Source organism: Amaranthus tricolor, chromosome 9, assembly GCF_026212465.1.
Source record: "Amaranthus tricolor cultivar Red isolate AtriRed21 chromosome 9, ASM2621246v1, whole genome shotgun sequence".
In the NCBI taxonomy this organism is placed as follows: Eukaryota; Viridiplantae; Streptophyta; class Magnoliopsida; order Caryophyllales; family Amaranthaceae; genus Amaranthus; species Amaranthus tricolor.
The window spans coordinates 11,246,573-11,260,250 of record NC_080055.1 but is presented as its reverse complement, the minus strand read 5'-3'; positions in this window follow the sequence as shown (position 1 = coordinate 11,260,250).

Sequence of the window (13,678 nt, the reverse complement as noted above, 5' to 3'; positions counted from 1 at the left end):
AACAATTAAGACCCAATATCTTAGTACGAAAGAGAAAGGTTTAATTAATTTAATTGTTTTGTTTAATCTAATTTGAAACTGTCTTACGATTATCATGTTTTTGATGAGAATTTGTGAAACTCTTATTAAGTATTGCTTTGAAAATTTGAAATAGAATAATATTATTTATCAAAAAAAAACACATAATAAGATACGGATGAACTTATTTCCATTTATAAGCGCTCCACTCCCAGAGCTCAAGTTCGATACATTTCACAGTTAGTAACTGCGAACAAAGAGAAACTGGTCAAAAAAAGTTAAAACCCTTGTTCCCACTTACTAACTACGAACAGGAGACCTAACCCACTGTTCGCAATTAGAAGGTTGACCTTGTTTGACCAGGTCTCCTCTGTTCGCAGTTAGTAAGTAGGAGCAGGTGGTTTGACTTTTTTTGACTTGTATTTAGGGACGATGTTATTCTCAATTAGTAACTGCGAACAGGGCTTTTGGTCAAAAAAAAGTCAACAGTCTGTTCGCACTTACTAACTGCGAACGACCCCTTTGGTTTTTTTTGGATCACAACACTTATTCGCAGTTAGTAAGTGCGAACATCCCCCTACCCTAAGATTTGGGAATTAGACGCTTATAAATGAAAATAAGTTTATATGTGTCTTATTGTGTGCTTTTGTTTGATAAATAATCTTATCTATTTTAAATTTTCTATTGTTTTCCACTAGCTTAGTTGGGCCATAAGCCCACTAATTCAGAAATTTTGAAAAAAATAAGATTATTTAACAACTTTATTTAAAAAACAAGCTTCGTTCAAACTTTATTCCCAAAATAAGCGTCCTTGCCTCCAAAGTTAGGCTTAGTGTATACTCGCACTTACTAACAGCGAAATGAAAGAAATGGTCAAAAATTTAGTCCAGGGTCAAGTCGCTGTTACTAACAGCGACTTAATGGTTGACTGGTCAAACTATTAAGTCGCTGTTAGTAACAGCGACTTGACCCTTGACTAAAATTTGACTTTTATTGACTTTTTTGTATGATTTAAACTAGCTGTTGTAAAATTGAAAAATAGCCGTTATGAAGTTGAAAATAGCCATTACTAATATGTTCTATAAATAACTCCATCATTTCCCAACTTCATTGTATCCAAACTCCATCATTCTTGTTCTAGTTAATCGATTTTGAAGGTAACATAAAGTATTGTATTAGTATTATTCTCACTTTATAAATGTTAATATTATTTTTGAATGTTTACTTATGTTACTATATCGTATGTGTTCCTTAGATGTCACAGGAGCATTCTATTGAAGAGCTTTGTGATTGTGGTTATGAAGTTGAGATTAATACAGATTGGAGCGACGTCAATGCTGGCCGTGATTTTGTTGCTTGTCCTTTCTAATTGGATGAAAGATTCGAATGCACGTACTTTAGGTGGGTTGCTCCGAAGGGTACCAAATGACTTGAAAAAGAAAAACAAGAGCTTAGAGATGAGGTATTTAATCTAAAGAGACAAATAGATGATATAGAACATAGGAAAGAAGAGACTGAAAGGATTATGAGAAAGTTGAAGAAGCAATCTTAGTTACCGGTGGTGGTTTAAGTTAATGAATGAACTATGTAATTTGATATGGATTCTTTGAACGTGAATGAAATTGTGTTGAATTTTCAAGAGCATTTTTCCTATTTAAATATGATTGTATGTTTGATTTTGATTAAATTCATACTTAATTCTTAGCGGAATGATTCATCGCCGAAAACTATGAGTAATTAACCTCATTTCATTCATAATAAGCATGTGATAATACGATAAAAATATATACATCTACATATATATTACAAATTATAGACAAATGTCCAAATGCTACAAATATTCAATATGTACAAATGTCCAATATATAAAAAATGTTACTAATGTTCAATATATACAAACAGTATACTAATGCTAATCCTCCTCCTGTACCCTGTCTAACTGTGACGATTTACGACGCTTCCTACGATAGTAAGAGGTCGTCGCATGACGCTCGGAAAGGGGAGGTGATTTATACTGGGATGATCCAGCACCCTGGGAGGACCCGGCACCATAGTCGGGGCACGTTAAGTCTACCTCCTTAAGATGAACGTAGGCATGTTGAGGAGATTACTCATGCTCGTCCATAGTGGTGTCAGGCACAACGACTTTTGGAATGAAGTGCTGAAACTGTATCCCTAGGAGTATGCCTTGGGCAATCTCCCGTACAGGCTCCTCCTGGGTGGAGCTGATGACAGCTACAATGCCCTGTGCCTGCATTAAGACTGAAGTATTAAAGAAATGTATAACATATAAGTTCTATGGATAATAATCAACGTTGAAGAATACTTACGAACTGTGTCATCGTCGGTGCTGCGGGAGCGTACTGGACTGCCGCGATGATACCTCGTGATGTCATCCATCGACGAGTAATGGAGAGGAACCACGGCATGTAATCTGCCAAAGTAGGTGCGCCTACAGCCTTGATCGGCACACCTTGGGCCAGCAACTCTAGCCTGTGATCCCAACGAGCTACATGGCGCCAGTTAATCTCCAACCAGTTCTTGGGTTCCCGACCCTTACATGAGCTGTGATGGAGATCCCCCACTGTGTCACAAGGTGGCGGGATGCCCTGTACCATCCCAAATTGGCGCAATACACGCTCAGGGAGATGCATTTCGACTATGTCGAAGCATAGCAAAGGTACAGAGGCTCTCCATGCCCCTGACAATATCCCCGAGTGCTGAGGCAATGCAGCGTACGCCTCAGCGGGGTAAGGGTCCCATCAAAACTACACGTGAAAATGTATTTATTAAATTACAGATATATGATAGTTACAGTAAGTGCAGTCTTTACCTGGTCAGCGCGAAGTAGATCGAATTGATCGCGGTAAACCTGGACTATGCATCACATGCTTACGAACACACGCCATAAACCAAGACCACGCGGCTATGCATTCTTTCTCCACCAAAGCAAAGGCAAGCGGGAAGATTCCCTTGTTCCCATCTTGAGCAATCGCATACAAATGTGTTCCGTCAATGACAATAAGGGGTTTGCAATACTTGAACCCCTCAATACTAGGTTTAAAAGCCCAGAACACACGTTGGAAAGTTCTAATACTAGGACGGACGTACACACCAACATCATTATCTTCGTTAAAGAACCACTCAACTATAGTTCCAAGGTTAGAAACTTGCATTGCTTTCAAGAAGCGTGGAAGGAGAGGATAAGAATCTTCCCATGTCCCATAGATGGAGAGAAAGGCTTGTTGTTTAGCACACCATGCCCGCTTGTAGGTCACTTCGACACCAAATTGGTCTTTCACCATTTGTCACACTACAGAGACCTTAATTGAACGGTCTTCAGCAACACAATTTCTAATAAGATTGTTAATCACGGAAGATGTCAAATGAATGTGTCCAGCTGACACATTTTCAGTACTTAATACACAACCCCCATGCTTCCCTTTATATGTAACAATCTTCCATGAAGGTGAATAGGAGCTCTTCCTAGCCCTAACCCTCCAAGCACACCTTCTCTTACACTTTAAGGTGAGAACGGTTTGATTTGAAGTCTCAGTTCGGTACTTAACGTTTCTACGAATATGATACAATCTAACAGCGTCCAACAAGGCATTCTTGTTATCAAACATCATACCCTTTTGAAACTCTCCTTCGTCGGTGTAGGTTGTATCACATGCCCAAGACCTCCAAGAGTTGTCCTCAACGTGTTCATTTAGAGGGGGAACTAGTGCATAAGGTGTAGAAGCAACGATTGTTGGAATGTTGCCTAAGGTCATGTCATTGCTAGAGCCTCCTCATCAACACCCACATCGTCCTCAGAAGGAGCTTTGACGAATTCATTACTCTCACTATTAACATCGTCCCAAGGCTCATTTGTATCTTCTAAGTTAAAAGTATCATCATTTGAGACTTGAATTTGAAGTTAATTAGGTTCATTAGAAGGAGAAGAGGAAGATGGCATAATGGGATTTTGGGATTCTTGGGTATGGAAGGGCGTATGAGAAGGAGCAGAAAAAGTTACATTCAGGAATGAATTTGTTTCTACAACATTGACATCTTGATTTCCTAGAGATACCTCTTCTACATATAACTCCAAAGAAGGAATAGAGGTAGACTTTGATTACTCCCACATTGCATCTATAGCCTCCTCATCCTCAACCGGAAGAGCTAACAATTCTCCACGCATATTGTATTTAAAACTTACATTAATAGTACTTCTTGTAGTCTCAATGCCAATCTTAGAGCATATAAGATGTTCAAATTCATTCAAGTCCATATTTGAGTTGCATGCAAATAGTTTACGTCTTCCCCCAACATACTTAACATTGCTACTACTTGATCGAATCGAACCATTCCAAAAACATACAACAGTCACACGAAATGAAGCCATTTCTACAACAATACGTACAAAATCAACATCACCATCAAGTTCATAAGAAAGCAAGTACAATGTTCAAAATTAGGGTTTGTATTCAAATATTCTCTACATTAAATTCAAACATTTCCTACATTAAATTCATGAACAAACAACCACATTATGAAAATCATAGCAAATAACAAGTACATTTGACATATTTATAGAGTTTAAGTATAAATGACCACTTTAAATGACATACTTTTAAAAAACAAAAAAAAAACTATAAAATTTATAATAAAAAGGTACCTTAATAAGCTGTAGATCACTAAGGAGTAGTAATTTGCAAGTTTATGAACCTGCATTTAATTGAAACTTCATGAACAAATACAAACCCTAAATTTTCGAAAAAAGAAAAAAAAACAAAAAAATTATTACCTGAAGTGAATGTAGTAAGATGACAGAACTAATTGGTAGTACAAATTTGAAATTTGATGAGATTAATTGAAGGATTGAAGTTGATTTTAATGGTGGAAAGAAGAGGGAGATTTTTGTGGGTTATTAGGGCTCTCAACGAAGTAAAGTGAAATGAGGAAGGAAGAGCTTCAACAGAAATTTAGAACGCATGAAGTCTCTGTTACTAACAGCGACTTAATAGTTTGACCAGTCTACCATTAAGTCGCTGTTAGTAACAGCGACTTGACCCTGGACTAAATTTTTGACAATTTCTTTTATTTCGCTGTTAGTAAGTGCGAGTATACAACAAGCCTAGCTTTAGAGGAAAGAACACTTATTTTGGGAATAAAATTTGAACGAAACTTATTTTTTAAATAAAGTTGTTAAATAATCTTATTTTTTTTCAAATTTTCTCTAAATCATAAGTATCCAAGCCTGCTGGTAGTGTACTATAGTGTTATAGCATCAATAACATTAGTTCTTTTATATTACTTAGCTTCTTGTTTAGTGTTTCTCTTTTGTATTTAATTCTTTTCTAGGTTCTAGTCCTTTGTTTGCTTGATCCTGCCTTCATCTTATTTTGTTTTGCTTTTATGGTTGATATGTATAGCTAGTTTAGAGCCCACTTTTAAGGTCTCTTTATGTTTTCCTTTGGCTTTTCTTGGGCTTGTGTTTGAGTTTTTTTGTTTACCCATGTTTTTTGTCGTCATTTTAGGTTTTTTTTACTTATGCTTGGGAAGAAAGTCTATCCTTACGTACTTGTCTCGTTTTTCTTGTAGGTTTTATTAATCACTTTTAACTCTTAGAGGTGAAAAAACATTTATCCAGAATAGTTCAAATGTTCAATTCACTTACACCGTGTTTGGATAGAGGAAAACAAATAGGAAAGGAAGGTGAAAAAAGGTTTAACATTGCGCAAAACTTTGTTATGCCTATTTGAAAGTACATAATTTTTGTGAATTTAAGTCCTTTTGAAATAATTATTTTACAAAAAAAAAGTCATAATTTAATTCCGTCGGAGGTAAAGTTGCATGAAATTCGAGCGTGAGTCGAAGGTGGAGGTAAAAGACCAACTTTAAGCATTATTTGATTTATAACTCTCTTATGAAAAGACCGTCTTAAATTATAATTCGTAAAAAACTAATAATAAAAACAATGATTTAAAAATACAATATAGTTAGGTATATGATAGTTGGGCTAAATCTACCAAATTAAAAAATTTAAAACGAGACAAATTTGCTTACAACTTCATCTCAAAAAAAATAATATTTCTTTTGTTCTTACAAGTTAATCACAGAGTTAATTCCCATCTAATTCATCAAACCCTTTGCATAATAATTCAGCCGTCATTTTATTTTAAAATTTTAACTTTTAAAGATAAGGTCCAAATCAAGTATGTGGGCCATAAGACCAAATGGGCATTAAAATACCAATCCAAAGTGCCCAATTATTGTCCCAATTTCATCATAGCAAAGCATCTATGTATATGTAGCAAACTTTCAACTTTGAAATATGATCTTTTGATTTGTGATGTGTGGTTTATATAACATCCGTGTTTATATTCACTTGATTTTTCAAACTAGAATAACTTACTTATTTTATTATAAATTCATTCATGTACAATCTAGATTGATTGGGGATTTGCCTTGTCATTTTCATCTACGGATAGGATAGAGAGTTAAGATTTAATTTTAAAACCTTACCTGAAAAATGTGATATTTACTCTAACTGAAAAAAGTATTCGATTTCCATCTGCTACTTAATGGGTTTTTTTTAATAATACCTAATTTATTATTAAAGAATTATACGACATTTAATGAGTTACTATACATACTAACAATTATTTTAGAATGAAAGGTTATTAGTTTTATATATGTTGTAACTTATATTTATTTATCAAAATTGATTTTTACTTATTATAACCGATTTTTATTGATTGAAGATGATTTCTATTGATTAAAATTGAACTTTACTGATAGTAACTGATTTTTGCTTATAAATCATAACTGAGTTTTAGTGATTAATTTGAACTTATTAAAATTGATTCTAAGTGATTATAACGAATTCTACTTATTATAATTGATTTTTGCTAATTAAAGCTAAGTTTTTTTATTAAAACTTATTTTTAATAATTACTTATTTTTTTAAAGGTAAACAAGACCTAAAAATATGATAGTAGCTTAGTAGAGCACATCTATTATATTAGGGCCTTGTCACGGGCTTGATTTTTCACTCCAACATAATGGTGTGGACTTTTCAAAAAGGAGGTTGATTATTGGTTGTATATGGCCTATAAACAAGTGGCCTTGAGCCGGAATGGCTGGAAGCGATCGGCTTTTCCCACTTGTTTGGTTTGGGAAAAAAAATATTTTCTTGGAAGTATTTTTTTTTGAAATTTTACCAAATAATTCTGAGTTTTTTTTTTTTTTTTTTTTATGTGATAAAGAAATACTGAAAAGATTTTTGATCTGTAGTTTTTTAATTCTGCGTAGTTTTTAATATATATATTATATAATAATCTCTAGTTTTCACCTTTTTCATGTGGTAGACAAAAGGTTTAAGTTTTTTGTTAAATTAAGTATTTATTTTGAAAAGATTTTTGAAATGTATGCCCCATAAAAAAATAAAATCTGAATTCATACTTGTACAAGAAGCAGTTTTTTCATATAGTTTGGGCTTATCCAATTGAAGTCGTCTTACGGTGAGACAGTCTCAATGAAGAATTAGTGTTGTTTGTAAGCAAAAAGTCATAATGATAGGTAATAGTAACATAAATTTAATAAAAATCTTAACCTTTTATCTACCAAGTAAAAAAGTTTAAAGCTTAGGGTTACCACGCGAATAAAAAATATTTATCTACTATATGAAAAAGTCAAAACTCATGGTGATGGAATATATTTTTTTTAGTTGTTTAGTTTGTCAACTATAAGGGAATATATTGAAAGGGAAAACTTGGATTTTTTTTTTATGATATTCAACGCCCCCTCCCTTTTTTCACCAAATCACATATAAATAATTTTCACAGAAAATATTTGCCGTAAAAAAAAAACCCTTATATTAAAATTCAACATTTATACATATTTCGACTTATCATATTCTATATGTGTTTTAATTTGTCCCCTTTTATTGTTTCATATGAGTGATTTTTAATTAAATGAGATGAATTCTAAAAAAATAAAAAGTCATTTCAAAATTAAGGCTTATAAATATAAAACTATAAAATATAGGAGTACATTCCTACAACGACATGAGAGAACTATATTATTTATTCATTTTGTTTGGCTAGATAAGTAGGTGTTAAAAAAGATTCATTTTAAATCACATAAATTGAAACTAATAACTAATCTTATACTACTTTGAAGGTGACATTTGTATTAATAATTGCTTCATAAAATCTTTGATGATTATTTATCATTATCTACACAATGAGAAATGGATATATGTTTATCTAGTATCTCTATTATCACAACATTGATTAGCCCTTATCTCAAAAATATTGCATGCTGTGGATATACATATATCTGTATTATATGGTGCAACTTAAAAGAAAAGAAATATTTCATTATATCAACATAAATACTTTCTGTATATTTTTAAATTAGAAATTTATGTTTTTCTCTTCGTTTTATCTTAATATATTCAACGAGTCACATTAAAACATTCATGTTTCAAATTCTAATTAATTTTTGTCCCAAAAATAATAGAATTTCTTAAATAAGAACACTTAACAACATAGACTAAGTTAAGATTATAGTGAGAGTGGCTAAAAAATATCAATGTTACAAAAAGATTTTTAGATGAGGAAAGGCAAACATCGATATATGTATAAAAAATATATTTAAGCAGTTTTCTTATGTTACAACTGAGTATTGTGACTATAACATAGAGTTTAAATATGTGGTGAGTCATATATATCACATAATCATTTTGGTTGACCTTTACCTAGTAATATCTTTCGCTTAAAAAGAAAATAGGATATTAGTTGTTAAGAAAAGGGGTCATTTTAGTTCTCAAGTATTAGCATTTAGTAGAGAAGAACCTAAATGGTGATTTTGGATTAGTTACAATATCATACCATACCATTATAGTCAGTAAATCCTACTTATAAAGTTAAGGTATGGAGTGGAAGACATACGAACCATACCCATAACCCCAAAGAAAGGGAAGGAGGAAAGTGGTCAAAGAGAACCCAAGTAGATATAACCCTGCCAAAAAAGCGATAAGAGTCACCAATTACGTATCAGAAAGCTCCATGTGGAGTACAACATTAAGAGTTTATCCATTGTAATTCTTATCAAGATAAAAGCTTTATTATTCTAGAGCATTGTAATTAAGACCAATGTTAGTATATAACATGGCTAGGAAGAGATTTAAGTTGAGCATCAAGATCTAATGAAAAGTCACTATCCATCAAAGCAAGGAGTATTAAATGGTGGAAAAAAGTGTTAAAGAATCATACATGATACTTCAACCAAATCTTTGAAAAAATAATGGACAAAAAGACATTGTTCATAAAAATTAAATGGTGTATTTTAGCATCAACTCTAACTCAACCCATGAAACCCCCTCGTGTCCTCGTCCTTCTTCAACAGACAAATTTGTCCCCGCGACCAGCTGGATCTTATCTGTTAGATCTCACATGCTTCTCTTTTTTTTAAAAAATAAAAAATCATAGTAATTTATTACATTTATTCAAAAATAGTAAATTCATTCACACCATAAATAGAAGTATATATTCTCAACAAATTATTATTACTTGTTCCTTTATTTTTTCATAAATTATGCCTGTTTTTAAGAAAATTATTAAAGAAATTTCATGTGGTGATCCTAAATACTTAATTTTTCCATAAACCATATGAAATTTTCCAAAATATTATTACTTGGCACGACTATTGCCCTTATTCAATACTGAACTGTTTTATAGATTTTGCTACAAGTATAATCTTGTGCAATTAAAAAATAGATAAAAATTAAAAATGCGTGATTTACGGAGAAATTAGAAAAATATATGTGAATCAGATGAAAATATAAGTTGAATGTGAACATAAAATTTATTAAAAAAATATAAATGGTTAGAATAAAAATATAGCAAAACTTATAAACAAATTAAAAACAAAAATATTGCAACATCCGAGGGAGTAATCATCTTATGTTCCTGTCATTTAGTATCATTTTTGTATTTAGGTTATTACTATCATTTTGCATTAATTCTATTTTTGAAAATAGACCTATCATATTTTTAATCTTATTCATATGTTTTAGCTTTCTTTTAAAATTATATATAATTCAATATTTTTTTATCAAATATTTATAATTTTTTTATAAAAATAACTTGATGCTAATTCAAGGTAACGGATGAGTAATGGTTAAGCGACTAAAAAACAGCATGAGCTTTGGATTTTGGTTGATGATTTGATTTATTTCGTTTTAAAAAAAAAGTGTGTCGGTGATTCAATTTGCTTGATGTACAGACCATAGTTGCACTAAGGTAGGGTCCATTATAAGACATGGCCAAGTGATTGTTTAACTGATTTTTCCAAAGAAATTATATTCTCAACCATTTATTTATTAAAAAATCACAAACATTTTCTTTTAGGAATATATGAATATACATGTATTTTTGTATTTGCAAAGGTATCAAATTATAACTACATACATAGTACAAGGTATAATTATCATACAGAGGAATTGGATATCTTACTTTTTTTTTGTCAATTTTTAAAATGTCGTCCCAATAAATAAAAATATACACGTAAAAGGATTGTGTAGTGGAGATGAATAGAAGAGTAAAATTTATGAGGAGATAATAAAAAAATGTGATTTTATATTTTTCATATTTTAAAATGTAGCAGAATAAATAAAATATTTTAAAAATAAAATAATATAGCAAAATAAATAAAACAAAATAAATTTATTAATATAATAAATTATACTCCGTATATATATAGATATTTCAAGTTTTCTATTTGATTTCATAATACTTTTCATTTGGGTTCCGTGGGTGAGGGTTAGGGAGGGGGAGTATATTTAATTGGTTTTTGGGACAAAATCTTGTGCGACAGCCGCTTAGAATATATTTATCGTTAATTTTTCCCTTTACGATGATATATTTTGTAAATTGTGTATATCATATGTATTGTACATAGCTCACATAAAGGAAAGATAAATTATTGTATCTCATATTAGTGATTTGGGACTAAAGCACAGACTTGCATAACACTTTTTGCAACGGAACCGTAAAATGACAAGCAATTTTATACCTAAAACGGAAAAAATAAAAGAAAACCAAAAAGAAAAAAGATGCTAAGGCTCGTAACACTACTCAACATGGAAATAGCATAGGGTTGTTTCTAAATAAGACACAATACGAGACATATTTGAGCCGAGCACAACACATTAAGACCCCATCTTATTGGACCCATTCAACACGATCCAAACCCTTGAAGATGTCTACAACATGATAGAAGTATAAAGTACTATAAACTATATCATCCTTAACACTTGACTTATATGTATTTTTCTTGAAATTTCCATCGCAATTCAAATTCTAATCAATGTGATGACAATAGAGGCAAGCAAGTGCACTTAATTACACATTTCTTTTACCTAAAGGATGATACCATGACAAGGTGTAGTGTACTCTTATCTCCTCTATATCACAATAGAAGTATACTAGACCATATGGTCCATTTACCCCTATATTTTACTTTTAACTCTTCTTATAGCAATTGTGTATTTTACTTATAGGCTCTTTAAAGTTTCTTACATACTCAAGTATACTCATAATATTGATTTATTGATCAAAATACTTTGTTCATTTGTCTCTATGATCTCTAAAGAATTTTTTTTGGCTAACCTTGATTACTACTCAAATTCAACGATAAGGAGTAATAATATTAAGAGCCAAAAGTTTAAAGTGATCTGTCACTCTCAATTTACTTCATTTTCTATTTTAGTAAGTCTTATTTATTTAATTTTATTTCTATTTTAGAAGATGATTTTACTATTTTTACTTTTTATATATTTCACTTATTTTAAAATATTCTCACTATTGTAACTCATTATACACAACTTCTTAATCTCTGTGTCATTTTCAAACAGGGTAAAGTGCTTGAGACAAAAGAAAATACTTTATGCCACCTTTTCACGCAAGAGCATGCTGTGCAATAATAGTGTGGAAACAGTTCATATCTTGTATATGTCACTGAATATCGGATTTGATAAAAAGTGTAAATTTGTTTTGAACAATTAATCTAGAGTATTTATGACATCTTATTATATTATATTAGTTAAAATTGTTGATTAAGGTCTTAAGATATAACGTATGAAAAACAATTTACAATTCATATTCTATTTGTTATTAATTATATCACACGTTAACTTAATATCCAAGGGAAAATCATATATATATATATATATATATATATATATATATATATATATATATATATATATATATATATATGTGTGTGTGTGTGTGTGTGTATGTATGTATATATATATATACGTGTGTGTGTGTATATATATATATATACACACATATATATATGTATATATATATACATACATACATATACATATACATATATATATATATATATATATATATATATATATATATATATATATATATATATATATATATATATATATATATATAAAAGTATCGAATGAGCCAATCACTCATTTTTATATATAAGTAGATTCAACTCGATTACTATTTTTTGGTGTATTCATATATTACACATTTTAATATTAATAGGGTTTAAAATCAAAGTGACTTGTGACTTGATGAGCTTATATGCAGGGATGTCTTGCATATTTTTGAGGCCCTGAGCGAAAGTTAAACAATGAGTTACTAAAATACGAATGTTATGCCTTTTTAAGTGACAATTAAAGAACTACTATTTTATCAATTGAACAAAACTAGAGGTGTTCATTTGGGTTATCGGGTCATTTCGCTTTAGATGTTTGGGGTTGGTTTAAAATTGAGTCTTGTGTCCAAGTTGATTTTTACATTATTGTAAATCCATTTTAGAGGTCATATCAAATTGAATTCGATTACAAGTTCAAATAAACATTTGCTCAATTAACATGTTAACCTTGAAAATACAATTACTTAGTTACTTAGACACAGTGATCATGAATGACTAATAATTATGAAAATCATTAATTGTGGAAAATCAAACAATTAGTCATTAAAAATATCATGAGTATATATTAATTGTGGAAAATCGTTGTCATCGGTTATATGATCACTTTTTCGTCTGTGTAAAAATATTATAGCTCTTTTTAATATATAAATAAAAATTAGATATTTAAAAGAAATTTAGGCCCCATAAAAAAGAAACTTTGAGTCATCGTTCATAGTGCTCTCGTTCAGAACCGACCTTGCTCATACCTTATACATAGGGCCATGAGGGTAGTTTTGAGCTGCAACTACTTAGAGCTTAGTTCATGAAGGGGCCTAAATTTTGATCGATTATCCTTATAATTAAAATCAGTATTCGCATAAGTAGCTTTTAGCATGGATCGAACTTGTAGTATTAGGTTTTTTTCAATTAAACGCATGACTACTGTCTACTGAACTAAATAGTTGGAGAAAAAATAACCGACACTTTATTTATATAAGGGGTATTTTTTATTTTTCGCCCATAGCCCAAAAACCATCAGTTTCGACATTACTTATACAATTTAATATTAATACGCTTTTAAATATTTGAACTTTACAAATGAATTATTAATCTCTATATTATTCCAGTTAAATCAAACAAAATGCAGAGTTAGCAGCAATGATAATAGCACAATACACAAGATAGTAGATAGCTAATGGATTAGTTGGCATTATGT